The sequence below is a fragment of the Lucilia sericata genome, unplaced genomic scaffold (assembly GCF_015586225.1).
Source record: "Lucilia sericata isolate MDLA Ls3-8-SP2 unplaced genomic scaffold, ASM1558622v1 Contig000636F_arrow, whole genome shotgun sequence".
In the NCBI taxonomy this organism is placed as follows: Eukaryota; Metazoa; Arthropoda; class Insecta; order Diptera; family Calliphoridae; genus Lucilia; species Lucilia sericata.
Window position 1 is genome coordinate 112337 of NW_023994642.1, and position 18695 is coordinate 131031.

Below are 18695 nucleotides of genomic sequence, written 5' to 3' on the forward strand. Positions count from 1 at the left end.
TGTCATTTCAAATAAGAATATGCAAAAAAAAAAAATTGAAAAGGTCAAAGGGCATCCCGCAATTCCCAAAAATAGGAATGAAAATCCCAAAAATGGGATTTTTTACTTTTTTGCCCATAGGGTCCACATTTCTTTCAGGGCTGGGAAAATACTTTTGGAGTAAATAGAAAACATATTGAGGTTTCCAAAACTGCTTTCAGTTTTCTGATCCCAGCTTTGGGATTTTAGAACATGTCGCCCAAAGTTGAAGTTTTGATAAAAGATAGGTCATATTCGGAAGGACGCAGTGGCAACATTTTCAAAAAATAGGACAAGTTTTTTACGCCAAAGCGTTCTGCGTAAAGATACCTTTTAGAAAACTATAAAATTGTTATATGTTCTTAATAAAAATTTTATTTTATTAATAAAAGAGTTAAGACACATTTTTGGCAAAAAAACGCCAAAAATCTAAAATTTTTTGAATTTTTAAATTAAAAAACGTATATTTTTGGATCTGTAAACAATATTGATCTGAAATTTTTTGTATATTATTGAAAATTTTGTTGTCTAACTAACAAGAAAAAATTGAGTCCATTTGGTCCAAAATTACGCCCGGTATTCAAAAAAAGGCGGACCAAGGTATGGTAAATTTTGTATCACTAAATTTTTAAATGTCTATAACTCGGATATTATAAGAGATAAGTAGTATGTCCAAGCATGTTTTTTCAAGATCTCGTCGAGCGCTTTCACAAAATATAAAAATCTTTGTATTTGGGTGAAAAACAAAAAAATGGCACGAGTTTAAAAATTTTACATGTCGTAGGTACCCTATTTGAGCCGCCACAGCGCCGTCCCTGGGGCATCTGCAGGGTTCATCTTCAAAACTTAAACTCGAATACTCCTTGGCTACGCTCACGCCAAATTTTATCCCGATCGGATCAGCCGTTTAGAAATGCCAGATTTATTTCCAAAAAATTTCCATTCTGCCCCACTGTGCAGTGTTGGATATCATATGGTCAGCCCAGTTCTGAAGTCAAGCATATCCTAAAAAGTGCGTTCTGCATCGATCGAAACAAATTGTAGTCAGATGGGGCAAGTCTGTCGAATATTTTTGTCGTTTTTTCACCAATGCATAAATACATTTTTTGGGGGCATCTAATGAATAAAAAACTCACATACTTACCTTTCTACAAATATGTTGGCGATAAAAAAGTTAATTGAATTTTTAATTATTCATTTGTGTTATTAAATATTCATAAAATTGTTTGTTTAAAATACACATACATACATATTTAATACTGTCAGTATTCATGTATTAACATGTGTAACTCTACATGTGCATTTTTTAATTAAATATGATTTATATACATCCATAGTACATACATATATACATATTTTTTTGTTTGTTTTTATACACAAACTTATAGGTTTAATTAGATGAAGTTACAAAAAAGCGTTTGCGATCACGTTTGTGACACTCAAAAATATTGGTCCTCTACCCATCTTAAAGTATACGAATTGGCTCAGAATTTGAGTCGATTTAGCTGTACATACTATTCTTTTGACCCAAGGACGGCACCTATTGATTTCGCTGTCTATCTGTCTGTCTGTGTGTCCATTTTCAATATAATTTGATGAAATTTGCCACATATTCTTCTTTTGCCCCGAGGACGAATCCTATTGAGCACAAATGTTCTTATATCACTCCAATAATCTGTAAAACTTAGCTTTATATATGTCTTAATGATACTGCCGATTTTCGTTATGATTTGTTTGACCCTATCCCCCATACAAAGTCCCCTTCAGAAAATGACCTAAAAGTCAAATTCACTTATAAACACTAATTTACGACGATATTCTGCATAGTGTATATACATCAAATCCGAAGAAATACACCAGGCCTCTATGGGGCCTGTTGTGCGCTCCTTAACCAGTGCCTCAGGTGGGAATCGAACCCACCACCTCCGGTCTACCAGACTAGAACACTAACCACTAACGTACCAGAGGCCATTCTGCATACATAACTTTAATGTAAACGTAAATCCTTTAACCAAAATTTATAAAGATAGTCCCATATAAACCCCCTCTTTTAGAAAATCCCTTTTTTTGTCAACAAATTGTTAAAATATTTCTGAATTAAGGTAAACATTTGATTAAATGCTTTATTATTAAAAATATAATCAACGTTTATACGTGATGTAGGGCATCATATGGTTGGCTATGCCCGACTTTAAATTCTTATTTTTTTTTATAACAATAATTTATATGTATGTACTAAAATTAATTTATGTCATTATGTTAACATGGATATATCACTGGAGGTATTTCAATATTAATCGTAAGAAGAAATTTTTACAGATTCCTTAAATTTTCGAGGAAAAAACTTATTGAATAAGTATGTACTTTTTAGACTACTTCTATGTAATCATATAGTATGTTATAAGGTGAGTGATTAGAAATGAACATCGTTACAATATTATTCCTGCAATATTTGTTATTTACATTTTAAAAATATATTTTTTTTATATTTTAATATTCCATTAGCTTTAACTCTTTCATGAACATTAGGTTAGCCCAAAAATAAAAATTGCTTAAACAAACTAAAATGAAAGCTATATTGAATCTAAGAGTATGTTTTTCAAAATGTTTGTCCTTGCATCAATATTTGGTGAGCTGGATCAAAATATAAAAATGTACTTTTTAGAAGTTTTATGTAAATTTGATATCATATAAAAAGTCAATCAAATTTATAGATAATATTTTTGTAAAAAAATTAAAAAATCACAGAAACCTTCAAAATAGATCTTTTATCCTTTAATATAGAATTATTGAAATAAACTTTTATTTTACTTAAAAACATTTACTTTTTTTCTTGGGCCTCCTAATGTACATACAAACATGTATGTATATGATCCACATTTCAATTCTCTTATTTCGAGTATAAATAGATAGATATTGAAGAAACAACAACAACAAAAACTGAACCACTGATATCATTTGTTTTTCTGACACATTGTTAATATTTTGACATTTTAGACAGTCATATAGACAGACATTTTCTGTTTTGTTTTCGATGTTGTTATTGTTGTTTCAGAAATAACAAAAATTATTCACATGTTTACATGTAACTAAACAGCCTGTTACATTCAGACATATGGCTGGCAGACAAACTAACAGACAGTCGGTCTCAATATCTATTTGTACACCCTTTTTTTTCTTCTTCACAGCTTCCACCACTCAGTACTTTAAATAATATGTCTAGAAATTGAAATTGACACATTTTGATAAGTGATAAACATGAGCTGGTTTTTATCTTTTTCGTGGAGATATTATATTTTTTAATTGTATTTTAAATAGTACTAAGGAAAAATTTTATATATTTTTTTTTAATTACATATCTTTTAGATATTAACGCAATTTTAAAGCCATCTTTAGATATGTACTTTCAAAATATTTGTGCGAAAAAAAGAGTCGCCACTTCAATTAATTAAATTATTTGTTGATAAGTCCATTAGAACATTTTAAAGTTTTAAATGTTAATAAAAATACTTTTAAATACCTTAAATTATTTCTAATTATTCGCTAAGTTCGGAATACTAAAAAAATTAAAAACACAAAATCAAAATTCATTAACAGCAATAATAAAATTTCAATATTTCTCTCCTTTAAGCAATTACAATTGTAACATAAAGCTTCAAAATTACCCATTGTCCTTTAGCTGTGCAATTGTTTAAGTGTAATTACATTTAGAAAGCATAAAAGTTACAATATTCGTAAAGACAAACAGCAGGTATTCATCCTTCCTTTTTGTTATACATACAGCCAAGCTTGCAGACCAGTAGGTAGCAATAGTTTAACCCATTATATTTACACAATAATCTTAACAGGATTTAATTGAATATACAAGAAGTATTTACTCGTTTACATTGAATTAGCAAGAATGACAGCAAGAGTAGTAGTAGTAGTAGCATTATGATGGCCATAATTCAATATTCAATATTGAATTGCTTGCAGGCATTTTTCCTTAAATACAATAAGCTATACTTTCCTTAGGACACTTCGAAGTAGACAATAGAAACAATTGATTTTAGCACTGGCAGAAACATTTTGTATAAACAAAGAATCCTAAATGAATAGAGCCGTAAGGGAGAATTCAAACGAAAAACAAATACAACTACAAAATATACAAACATGACATTAACTTTAGATTTTTATATTCCAGATAAAGTTGACTACATGGTTAGGAATGAATAACTATAAATGTTTATGTCATATAAAGAAGGAAGTACAATGAAGAGAATATCTAATTATAGAAATTAAAAATATGAGACGTATGGTTAGTAATGATATGATTACAAATTGATGGCCAATTTGTTTGTAATGCTGGTCAATAAATAAAATATGCAATAGTTAAATGGTTTTTGTTTTAGAAATTTATCTCCCAAAAAAATTCATATTATTTTATTTTTTGATAGCACATCTAGAATTCAATTTAATGCACGGACAGAAAATGGCAGTAAAATAGTATTTTGTTTTTAGGTCAGTTAAAAAAGGTAACATAAGGTGATTTTGTACCATTTCAATAAGGTTAAAATATATATCCCTACAAAAATTGAGACTACTCCGCATACGCGTGTAAAGATTACTCCTTAAAAGACTAAGACTTGTCCAAAACTAATCCAAATATCTGAAAAAACATTATCCATTTAACATTGTGATGTCCTAGGTGAGGACCACATAATCCACCTATGCATTACATCAGTGTTACTTAGTGGGATGCAAGGGGCATATCTATAAAATAAATATTTTAACACAAAAAGCAAAGTTTTTGAGTTAAATTTTTTTCTACATATGCCCCTTGCAACCTAGTAAGTGACCACAAAGCTCTTAAAGGAAATGGTATAAGCTTTCGGTTGAAAATTAAAACAAAAATACATTTTTTTGGAAACATTGAAAAAATAGCTATCTATAGTCTTTTGGAGAATTTTTGCCAGTACCAATAAGAGAAAAGTTACACTCATTTGAAAAAACCCTGTATGACCAAAATGTCCAATATTGACCCCCACTTACCATGGCAGTTCTTGATCGATATTTTTTTGGAAACATTGAAAAAATAGCTATCTAAAGTCTTTTGGGGAATTTTTGCCAGTACCAATAGGTTAAAAGTTACACTCATTTGAAAAAAACCCTGTATGACCAAAATGTCCAATATTGACCTCCACTTACCCCGGCAGTTCTCGATCGATAGAGCTGAAAATTTGTGGTTTTAATAAATCGCCTTTTTAGTATTGATTCTTCTAATAAACGGTGGCTAAAAACTGTTTGAATTCTCTTTCTCTACTATTTGCAATATATTTTCACTTGAATTATTTAAAAATATGCTTAATGCCTTTCCCAAACAATATGAATAGCTTACCTACTGTACAAAATAAACTGCTAAAAGTAGTAAACATAAAACCAAAAAATTTCAACAAAAACCTTAAATGCTTCAAAGGAAACCAAAAATTGCATTGTATTTGTTTAGTGGTTGATGAAAAAGCATTGCGAGCCATTTAAAACAAAAATGTATTTAAATAATAAATTTAAATGAAACTTTGTTCAGTCTTATACCTTGTTTTAAAGTAATTATGGTCAAGAATAATATAAAGAAAAAAATAAATATAACCAAAAGTTCTCTTTCTTGTTTATTGTGTTGTGAAAATAGTCTACACACAAATACTATATACATATTTATTTATAACGTACAAATGGTTTATAAATTAAGACAACAACGAAATAGGTAAAGGTACTGACTACTGTACTGTTTCTGTAACAACTGCTCAGTGCTGTTCTCCGCTGTTTCATTAGTCCTTGTATCTTTTTGCCATACAATAGTTCATAGTCAATGTACTTTGCTCTGCATTGCTCTAGCATTTTTTCTCTCTTTCACCTCTTTTCTTTTTTTAGCTAATTATAAGCCAAAGAGTTTAATGAATAAAATAATGAGTTTTGTTTTACTTTACTTTCTGAAGGTTTATGTTCTATTTCCTTTTTTGCGTTTATTTTCATATATAAACAAATAGACATACACAAACTCAGCATTTTTTCTAGGATGTCTGTTATACATCCTTTAAGCTTGAAATTCTTATTTTTCTTTACTTTTTTGATAAGCACCACAATAAATTTTATGGTATATTAGATTAGGGGTTTTGTATGATTACTTTATCCAAGAAAGAAAACTACTAGAAAGGTTTGAAATCAATCCATAATTATTATGTTGTCATTGATTTTGCAAAAGTCAGATTCCAGAACCTAGAACTTATGCTCCATATAGTATGTACATATATTTGACGGACTTGAAATTAATATTTTTTCAAAAATCCCATTCTGTAAACAAATAATATTGTTTTTAAAATGTAGGGTGAATCGGATTCTATAAAATGCTTCTATAAACCTAACTTTTAGTATATTTAATATAAATATGAAATGAATATGTGCTAAAAGACGCCATGTTTCTTTGGCATGAAAATTATTTAAGACAATGAACAATGCTCTTGTTCAAACAAAGTTAAGAAAGACCAGAACAATTTGTTTATTATTATAACAAGGAGGTAACACACATACTAATATAATGAAACTAAACACTTTCAAGTCCAAATTATGTTTCGTTGGTGATGATGTTGTATTCCGCACTAATAATAATAACATTCATTATCGCAGAATTACCATACTCGATGCGATGCTGTAAATCTTGACACTCAGGAATTAGTGTTTATTAAAAATATTGTAAGAAAAAAATGGAAGAGTGTTGTATCTGAAACAAATTGCAATATGTCCTCCATGTAGATTAGTATTTAGTGTTCCAGTCTATAAAACGGACGTCCTGGGTTCGATTCCAACCAAAGACTCTAGTAAGCGGACGCACAATAGGAAATATAGAGGTGTATTTCCTGCGATTTCATGTAGTTATGAACATCTTAACGAACGAACGAACGAACGAACGAACGAACTATCTAACTAACTAACTACTAACTAACTAACTAACTAACTAACTAACTACTAACTAACTAACTAACTAACTAACTAACTAACTACTAACTAACTAACTAACTAACTAACTAACTAACTAACTAACTACTAACTAACTAACTAACTAACTAACTAACTAACTAACTAACTACTAACTAACTAACTAACTAACTAACTAACTAACTAACTAACTAACTAACTAACTAACTAACTAACTAACTAACTAACTAACTAACTAACTACTAACTAACTAACTAACTAACTAACTAACTACTAACTAACTACTAACTAACTAACTAACTAACTAACTAACTACTACTAACTAACTAACTAACTAACTAACTAACTAACTAACTAACTAACTAACTAACTAACTAACTAACTAACTAACTAACTAACTAACTAACTAACTAACTAACTAACTAACTAACTAACTAACTAACTAACTAACTAACTAACTAACTAACTAACTAACTAACTAACTAACTACTAACTAACTAACTAACTAACTAACTAACTAACTAACTAACTAACTAACTAACTAACTAACTAACTAACTAACTAACTAACTAACTAACTAACTAACTAACTAACTAACTAACTAACTAACTAACTAACTAACTAACTAACTAACTAACTAACTAACTAACTAACTAACTAACTAACTAACTACTAACTAACTAACTAACTAACTAACTAACTAACTAACTAACTAACTAACTAACTAACTAACTAACTAACTAACTAACTAACTAACTAACTAACTAACTAACTAACTAACTAACTAACTAACTAACTAACTAACTAACTAACTAACTAACTAACTAACTAACTAACTAACTAACTAACTAACTAACTAACTACTAACTAACTAACTACTAACTAACTAACTAACTAACTAACTAACTAACTAACTAACTAACTAACTAACTAACTAACTACTACTAACTAACTAACTAACTAACTAACTAACTAACTAACTAACTAACTAACTAACTAACTAACTAACTAACTAACTAACTAACTAACTAACTAACTAACTAACTAACTAACTACTAACTAACTAACTAACTAACTAACTAACTAACTAACTAACTAACTAACTAACTAACTAACTAACTAACTAACTAACTAACTAACTAACTAACTAACTAACTAACTAACTAACTAACTAACTAACTAACTAACTAACTACTAACTAACTAACTAACTAACTAACTACTAACTAACTAACTAACTAACTAACTAACTAACTAACTAACTAACTAACTAACTAACTAACTAACTAACTAACTAACTAACTAACTAACTAACTAACTAACTAACTAACTACTAACTAACTAACTAACTAACTAACTAACTAACTAACTAACTAACTAACTACTAACTAACTAACTAACTAACTAACTAACTAACTAACTAACTAACTAACTAACTAACTAACTACTAACTAACTAACTAACTAAACTAACTAACTAACTAACTAACTACTACTAACTAACTAACTAACTACTAACTAACTAACTAACTAACTAACTAACTAACTAACTACTAACTAACTAACTAACTAACTAACTAACTAACTAACTAACTAACTAACTAACTAACTAACTAACTACTAACTAACTAACTAACTAACTAACTAACTAACTAACTAACTAACTAACTAACTAACTAACTAACTAACTAACTAACTAACTAACTAACTAACTAACTAACTAACTAACTAACTAACTAACTAACTAACTAACTAACTGACTAACTAACTAACTAACTAACTAACTAACTAACTAACTAACTAACTAACTAACTAACTAACTAACTAACTAACTAACTAACTAAGTAGCTAACTAACTAACCTTCTTAAAAAATGGTGTTTCCATACAAATTGTACCAGTCTAATGCATATATGTGCATGAGCTTGTTTATTTTTAATTTAAGCTTAATTTTCACTTTGTCTTCATGTATAAGTTTTTCATATGTATTTGATACTCTCTTGTCTCTTTTGTGTGCTTTGTATTTTAAAAAACTAAGACTTTTCGCGTTTCCGGTTTCTTTTATTTTACTCGTTCTTAAATATGAAACTAATATAGTAGTTTGAGTTTTAGTTTATATTTCTTTACTATTTTTCACATATATTTTGAATTAGTTCATAGTATTGTTATCTTTCTTTATACATTTCTTTATTTGTTGTCATTGTATCATTGTAGATGATATTGTTGTTGTAGCTGTTTTTATACTAAAATACAGGATATCCTAGTTTTCTCAATTTTCTTACTATTGTTTGTTTGCAAATTGAGATTGTTGTTATTCATGCTTATGTTCTTTTTTATTACTTTAAATTTGTATATTATTGTTGTTATTTCAACTTTGTATATAATAATAACCCATAAAAAGACAACAGAAACAAAAACCATCATGAAAATGAACAAAAAATAAACATATAAAGAATTAAATTAAATTGAAAATGCAAAAATTGAATTGTTGTCTTTTATTCTGTGGCACCGGAAGAAACCTAAAAACATTTCTAATATTTCATTTTCGTTTACATAAAAAATATGTATTGAAATCGACTTGAAGGTAAAGGATACAATTACAAATACATTTTTGAATTCATCTCAATTCATTTTAAATGGTTTCTTGATATTGATTATTTAGGTAATTATTATATGTCTGTATATAAATATTTTATATATCTTATATAATATGCATACATATTATGTCTTTATGTACATATGTATGTATATGGAACTTATTTATAATACTTAATTCCGCGAAATTCTATGATTTTTATTTTGGTAGTACTTACAAGGCTTATTAGAAAATCTTTATTCTATATACAAAAGTACAAATAACTCAATAATACGACAGGTGGTTATAGTTTATTGTTATGCAATTCCGAAATATAAAAAAGACCTCATTATCTGGTCATTAATTGTTTTGTTCCTGTACTTAATTGTTTGTTAATAAAGCTCTAAATATATAAAGAAAAATATTACAATCATGGTTGTTATAAAAACGCCTATGTATTTTGTTATTAACCTTGACCTATTTATTGATACGTAAATAATATAAAATGATGAAAAAACTAACAATATAACATTAATATAACACACGATTTTTTACTTTTATTTGTTATAAATATGTATATATCGACCTTTATTTTCCTGCATATCTAGGTTTTCCTGGATATTTCTATGTAAATGAAAAATTACCAAAGACGCAAAAACAAAATACAGAGAAATACTCAGCAAAAACTTAGTAACAACTTGCTTTTATTTAAGTTGATTGATATTTTATAAATCTATAATTTGTTGTTGTATTCCCAATTAAATTTTTGTTAATAAATATATTCTCAATTTATAGAAAATTTCCTTAAATTCGTAATTTATTTAGATTATTTTCGATAAGTTCATAAAGTAAAAAAATTTCCAATTGACTCCATAAATATCGTCTTAAGACATTTCAAAATATTGTAATAGTTCCGATCGGTACTAAATTTATCCTAATAAAATATTTCAAATATTAAAAAAAAATAAAATTGAAACTATTGTTGTTATAAAAATTTTTCTTTTTCATCCATGTATTATATCCTAATATCAATAAAGTTTTAAAAATTTGCAACAACATGTATTTTGATGTAATGGACCATTTTGAATAAAAATGTCGATTTTAAAATTTTTGGTTGTTACGCCTTTTTGCATTTCAGGTTCCGTTTTTGCTAATTACATGTCAAGTAACCCAACTCAAAAAATCGATTTTGACGAAATTTGCACTAAGGTTAGTACTATTTGATAGAAGGTCAGACACAAATTTTCAGCTCTATCGGTCAAGAACTGCCGGACTTAGAGAGGTCAAATTTGGACATTTTTGTCATACAGGGATTTATTCAAATGAAAGTAACTTTTCACCTATTGGTCCCAGCAAAAATTGTCCGGAGGAGTTCAAAATAAGATAATATTTTTTTTATAGATATCCCACTCGCATCCCATTATAGGAGTATAAACCCTTCAAGGAAATTGCATAAGTTTTTTAAGCAAAAAAGGGACCATTTGAAAAATAAAAAAAAAAAAATTTGGAAAGAATGAAGAAAAACTTTCTGAACTCTTTTGGACAATTTTTTCTAGGACCAATAGGTGAAAGGCTACACTCATTTGAATAAAACCCAGTAGGACCAAAATATCCAACTTTGACCCCCTCTAGCCAACTATGCCATAGTACTAAAATTGTTAAAAATTTCATCGAAATCGGAAGACATCGATTTTTAAAGTTGGGTCACCCCATATATAATTTTAAATATTCATAAGGTCAAATAGGGATCCGTAGGCACAAAAAATTGGGAATGCCGACTTATATGAAACATAGTTGTTATGAGAGCCAAATCCATATTCGGAAGGTCCAGTTATATGAAGGCTAAGTGAAATAGTGGATCGATTTTAAAACAAAATCAACCCTTGGGTTAAAAATATTGCAAATTTCAGTGAATTACTATGACAAGTACGACCTGATTACCAAATATACATGTACGGACGAAGTACAGACGGACATCTCTTAATCGAGCCAGATCATTATTCTAGCCCGTTTCATAAACTTTATACAAACATCTGCACAAACCCAATATTCCATTGCCATAAAAGTGGTAAATCCTATAAATACTTAATAATAACTTTAAAAATGATTAATATTTTTTATTTAAATTGCAAAAAAAAAAAACTGAACATTCAGCGCTATAAAATGAAGTCGCTTGTGAAATGTAAATAAATACTAGTTCATATGTAGTAAGTATCTACAAGTACAAGTATTATTTACATTTGAACATTTATTTATCAGCAGTAACAAATCATGTGTTAAAATGCTGTTAACTTAACAAATATCAGCATTTATCTGGAGCACAAGAACTAATTTAAATGAATACTGACATTAAACCGAGAAACAGATTGAACATCAAGGAGCACTTACGCAACGATAAAGTCCTGTTTTTTTTTTTTGCAGCAGACAATGCAACAATAAAATACAAAACATAAGACACACAAACATGTGAGTAGTATACGTAAATGTTTGCATATTATTTTATACTCATTTATGCCACAGACTCATTTAGCTTTATATCTGTGAGAGTGTGTATGCATGTGTATCTGTGTGGCATGAAGATGTGTAACAACCGCAAAACACATTAATATGCACTTATGAGATACATTTATGATTGTTTATGATGAACACACATATAAACGCTTATGATATGAGTGTCTTGTGTACTTTTTGTTGCCTTGCCGCTGTTGCATTTATACCATATTTATTTTTGCAACTTCAACATCATAAGTATTAAATAAAAATCAAAAAAAAAGGAGAAAAAAAAACAACACCAAATAAACAAATGAAATTTTTAAACAAGACCAACATCAGTTTATGCCTGAATGTATGAATGTTCTTAAATTATTGTATGTTGCATGCATGTATGGTTTGGTAATTTTGATGTGTTTTAAAAAATGAGATATTAATTTTAATTTTTTTTTTTTTCATCTTCATCTTGCATCTTCTTTAATGGGCAACAAGGGAAGTTTAATAAATGAATAAAAACTGAAAAAAAAAATCACTTGCACATGTGTTTGCAAAACCAACATACTTATGATATATGAACGAAAAAAAAAAAACATAAAGCCTGAACATATTTTCACTTGAACGCATGCCAATCAATGCGTACAATTTTTCTTTATTCATTTGTGGCCAAAACCCTGTAAAATAATGCTGCTGCTGTTCATGACGATGATCATTCATTTGTGTTCCTAAGTAGGCAGCATCTCTTCATGTAGGTAATTGAGAAATGTAAATAAACAAAATAAATCTTTTCTTAACGAGAATTTTCTTAAAAGATTACAAAAAAAAGTTCTTACATACATGTGCATGAATGAATTTTTGTACTGTACAATAAACGTATTTGTGTGTTCACACTGGAAATGAAATTTTCTAGTATAGGATAATACATTTTAAGGATATTAATCCATAATTGATATCCATGCATTGATTTTGTTACTTCGTTTTGGAATCTTCAAAATATTGATCGAACAGATTCCGTACCTTACTAATTTCAAATTCGTTACTGTTTAAATTTTGTTGAGATTATATTTTAAAAGATTTTATCCCAAATAGTTGAAGTTTAATATCGAACCTTGATAAAATCGAGACGACAATGAATTTATATTAATCCAAAGAATGTCTGAACCGAATTTCATCATTGTTGGAAATTTATAAATTACCATATATACATTAGAGTGTCCTGAAGAACGGCCTTTTAAGAATCTTATGTAGGAATACCTCTCAATCGATGCATTTCAGATTGCGATATGTATATAGGACAAGATTTTTTTATATTTCCCTAAAAAAAAAGGCTAAACCTTCATTAGTGTGAACATCGTTTTTAAGTAATTAAAACTTTGTGTTTCATTTAAATAAATTAATAAGTACAAGGATTACACTTTGTCTGTATATTTCAACACACATACAAATTAACATTTATATAATAGCGGTCAAAAAAGTAAATGTTGCATATTAGAAATTATTTTTGTTTTTTTACTTGAAAATGTGTCTTGTGTTCATGCTTTAATGATGACAAAATTAACAACATCTAATAACAACAGAAACAATTTTTAAATGTTTGGGTAAATTTTTCATATTTTTTAATAATAAAAAAAAAAAAATATAATGACACGGACCTCAAAAAAAATCTACAAATCTGGCTTATTTTGTTCGTGAATGAAAGAAACTGATTGTTGTTTATTTAACATTAATGTTTTTCATAATTTTTTTTGTATGCCTTATAAGTAGATGTTTTTGTTGCTGCTGATGATGTATTCGGTAGATTTTTTAATGTTTTTCTAGCAGCATGCAAACAAATGTGAAAAAATATTTGTTGTTTGTGTATTTTTTTTTCCTTAAATAAAACACTGTTGACACTTGCTTTTGTTTAAGTGTCATTGAAACTCTATTTTTTTGTGTTAATATATTTTTTGTTCACTCGCTCTTCGTCATCAACGTCTTTGTGTTTTTTGAAACATTTGGTTAAAGCTTCCTACAGGAAGATGCTTATCAAAATAAATGAAAGAATGAAAAAAAAATCACAAAGTAAATAAACTTTAAGAATTACAAGAAAGCAAGAACATACAAGGGTAATACTAAAAGGTATTTAGAATTCTTTGAGCATGATATGACTTGTCCATTCATTTGCCGTTTTTAATAATTGAGATACTAAATTTAAACCTGATTTTTAAAGAAAATTTGTAAGGATCGATCCTCACTAAAATCTAGGGTGGCGTGTCATCATGTCCAGTGTCATAATGTTCATAGACCTTATGACACACCATAATATGTTTATAATTCGCGATGCCTTTGTTCGAAATAGATTTCAAAACTCTTTAAACCGGCCAAAGGCCGGCTATACATAGTATACTTTTTTTAAGGAAGACAACATACACCAAAGTCTGGACCAATTCTATGTATATAGTTGTGAATAGATTCTTACTTGGAAATATTTTTTGATAGGTTTTCAATAATTTTATAATCACTTTACTGCCTGCTCCCGTCTTATAACAAAAAACAACAAAATTAAACAAGTAAGAGTGCTATATTAGGCTGTGCTGAATCTTATATACCCACCATCAAATCATGTATCTTTAATTTCAGGTGAATTTCGGAAGTGGACCTATACTATAAAAACCGATGCTTTTGCTACTACAATTTAATCATTTATTGGATTTTTTCTAAACTGATTTATCATATATAAATAGTAATCATATTTAATATTTTTTAATGATTCGATTTCCTGATTTCCTCCTAAGATTTTACAAAGATTTTAGTTTCAATAAAACTCGTTATATCGAATATCGATGCTTTCTAAGCCTTATATGAAGGCTTTAATCCAATATGGCCTGATGATCATAAAATTTGACAAAAAGATTTTAGATCCCTTAAAACTAGTTCATGACGAATTTTATCGCTGTACTGGTATTTTTAAACCAGTTATGGCCGTTAATGTCATTCTACGATAGGGGATAAGGTCAATTACGGACCAATCGTCAAAAAAATTTACAGTTAGAATTAAGTTCCTATAAAACTTATTTATGTCGAATTTCATTGCTTTACTACCATTTTGAAGAAGTTATTTATGTCGAATTTCGTTGCTACTCTTTAATGTTGTAGCAAGTTATATATAGAATCAATTATGGACCGATCTTCTTAATATTTGGCAGAAAGATTTTAGTTTCTATAAAACATGTTTATGTCAATTTCGTTGATATACTGTCATTTTGGAGCAAATTGTGGACTGGGGGGTAGGGTCAATTATGAGCAATTTGGCAGAGAGATATTTGTTTCCCGAAAACTTGTTTACGTCGAATTGCGTTGCTTTACTATCATTTTGTTTCAAATTATGAACGTTGTAGTCAATTTATGAACCGATCCTCAACCTGAACCGATCCTCAACCGATTTATGTTCCGATAAAATTTGTTTATGTTGACTTTAGTTGATTTACGGAAATTTTGATGCAAGTTATGAGCTTTTAAGTAATTTTCTGAGAGTAACCTTATATGGACCGATCTATATAAAATTTGGCAAAGAGATTTTAGTTCCCCTAAAACTTTTTTATGTGAGCTTGTATATGATCGTTATAGTCGTTTTCTGAGAGGGATTATAGACTGATTCTCATAAAATTTGTTAGGGAGATTTTGGTTCATACAAAACTTGTTTATGTGGAATTTTATTGACATACTGCTGTTTTTAAGCCATCTATGTGTAAAATTTTAACCCTCTAGCTGTTTCCGTTCGGACTCTATCGTGTTTTCAACAGACAGACGGACGGACATGGCTAGAGCGTCTTAGTTTAATAATTTTAATTTAATAAGGAACCAGAATATATATACTTTTGTGGGTCTATGACCAATACTTCGATGTGTTACAAATGGAATGACAAAACAATATACCCCTCATCTTTTTTGATGGTGGGTATAAAAAGCAGTTTGTTGAGGTACTTCACAATATTGTTGCATCTAAATAAAGAATATTTCTATTCAAAAAATAATAAACAAGTGATGAAATCACAACAACCCTTAACCTTACAGAGCGGACAAATAATGTTTAACAACATGTTGAAACTTCCAATACAACATTATGATGTTGCTTAATATCAACATGTTGAGTAAACAATGTTTAAGTGGTCACACACACTCGCCTTCCATTAAGAATATAAACATTGTTTTTTGTCTTGTAAACACAAATTATTTGTTCTTTTCTTTTCCTGTTTTTATTTGTTTGATATTTATATGCGGTTTTTTAGCAGCTTCTTGTTCTACTCTAAACATTTTTTTTTGCTTATAAATTGGGGGTGTTTCTTGAGTGCCCATGTTTGGTGTCTCATACTCCACAACAACAACAACAGCACATCGTGTGGGTTTTGTTTTGGAGTTTGTTGTAAATATACGTTTCACATCAACTTCATTCGTCTGTCATCCGCTCAAGGCGTATAACGCGTAGTCCGTATCTATATAAAACAAATTTTATGGTTTCGAATTGTTTCATCGTTTCATGTTCAGATGCGTGTTAAAATATTTCGTGTTTTCCGTTCGCTTTTTTTAATACCGATGTGTGTGTGTGTATGTGTGCGTGAGTGAGTGCGGAAAATTACATGAAAAAGTTTTATTTCTCGTAGAAAGAGGTGCGAAGGAAATGTTTTGGGTGTGATTTGATATGTTACACACATTAAATTAAATATTAATATTTATGAATATAAAAGATAATACATATTGGAATAAAATAAGAAATATTTATGATGAAATAAAAATTTTGAATAAATAATCAGGAAAATTGTATAATAAAAAAATATAATGGTTAAACGTGTTTAAAAATAATTAATAATAATATTGAAAGCTGGTTATATAGTCAATGTGCTAAAAAAGGTAAATTTATGTTAAAAATGTTAAAGTCTGTTGAAATCTAAATTATGTAGTTAAGTGATACTATAAATGTAGTTAATTACACTCAGCTGTTTCAACAGTTTGGTTTATCAGTCCAGTAAATTTAGAGTATAGTTGTAAAATTTTAGATACCTAAATTAAAATTAGTCCTGACCTTTGCCTTAGTTGTCCTAACTAGGGGCAAAGTTGTTAAGACACATTTCCTACACTTTAAGTTATTTATGGCTACAACCCTTTAGTGGCGATGGAATATATTCAGAAGGATTTTCAAATTTTTAATATAACAGCAGGTATCGCTAAATTTAAATTTATGAAACTACCACTTAAAATTTATAATAATTCTTTTAGAATTTAAAAATTTTAAATGAATTCCTATTTATATTGATTGCTTTCTAAAATATCATACTAAATAAATACTCTTTTCTTTCTCTCTATTTTTTTTTGCAGACAAATACCATTGTTTATGTGAAAAATCAAAATTTATACGAAATAAATAATAAAATATCCCCTAAAAACTATAAAAGTAAAAACCATAAAAAACTGCATAAAATACGTATATAAATATATACTTTCATCTGGATATGCATTTAGAAAAAACAACACTGTGGTGTAAAACTCAAATTTAAAACCACATCAAAACTATAAAAAAAAAGTTCAGCACAATTATGCAGCATCAAATGCTAAAACACTAAAAACGAGAGAAAATCCAAACAAACGAAAAAATTCAAAAAATGAATAAATACAAAAAACATTTGCCATGATGTTATGACAAGCCAAATAGAATGATATAAAACGTTTTGGTAGTATCAGACATAAAACAAAAAACTAATAACACACAACTGAAATAAACAAATCAAAATAAACAAGAAATGCAATTTTTAAACAAAAAACAAACTTAAAATATAGCGAATTTTTTTTATTAAGAATAAAACAAGCCAAATCAAAATAAATATACCATGTCTCAAACAAAAACCTTAAATTAAAGATAAACAAGTTAAAAAAAATCATCAAATGATATGTTTTAAAAAAGAGTGAGTGCAAACAAATCGAAAATAAATTTTGAAATTCATTAAAGTGTTAAACACAAAAAGTAATCTAATACTTCTTATTATAGAATATTTATGATAAAACATTAGCCAAAAATCCCAAAAGTCTGTCTAATCAGACAGTGAAAAAGTGTATGGTCGCTAAAGTGTAATGTAAATTCAAAATAAATCTGTTAAACTTAAAATTGTAACGAAGCAAATGCAAACATTTTGTAGGCAGGAAATTATTAATTATGATAACAACAGCCACAACTATAGCAGCAGCGGCAGCAACAACATCAACGAATGAATTGAAGCTAATTAATTTGCATGCAGAAACTTAGACGGGGTATGTAAGTAAGAATGAAAATGAAAATGAATAGATTTATTTAATTAATTATTTTAGAAAATAAGCCAAGCAAGTCTAAATAAACTGTTTAATATTTAGGGAAAGAAATCTATAGCCACTTTGGTTGCTTATACTGGCATGTGGAAAAACGATAAAGATGTAATAGTTTTACACTTGTGTAGTTTTAGTTTCTGTTGTTGTTGTTGTTTCTAACAAAATGTGTTATGATACACATTTTATTTAACGGAAAATTGTGCTTAAGCCACTTTAAAATAACATCCTATAACGCAAACTTTATCAAAATCAAACCATAGTCTCAGGCATACATACAACCAATCAAGAAGCATCCAACCAAACATTCAATATACAAA

General features: G+C 28.2%; 1 protein-coding gene across 5 annotated transcripts in view; it reads left to right on the forward strand.

Moving 5' to 3' along the window:
• The window catches only part of LOC119606928, a 201539-nt gene that overhangs the window by 87834 nt on the left and 95010 nt on the right, over positions 1–18695 (forward strand). For 2 of the 5 annotated variants that reach the window (XM_037960599.1, XM_037960598.1), the window contains one exon: positions 17398–18324. The gene's annotated coding sequence lies outside the window, so the exon portion shown is untranslated. Of the gene's footprint in view, positions 1–16911; positions 16933–17397; positions 18333–18695 lie in introns of those variants that run through there. The other 3 variants (XM_037960602.1, XM_037960601.1, XM_037960600.1) reach the window with 3 other exon arrangements.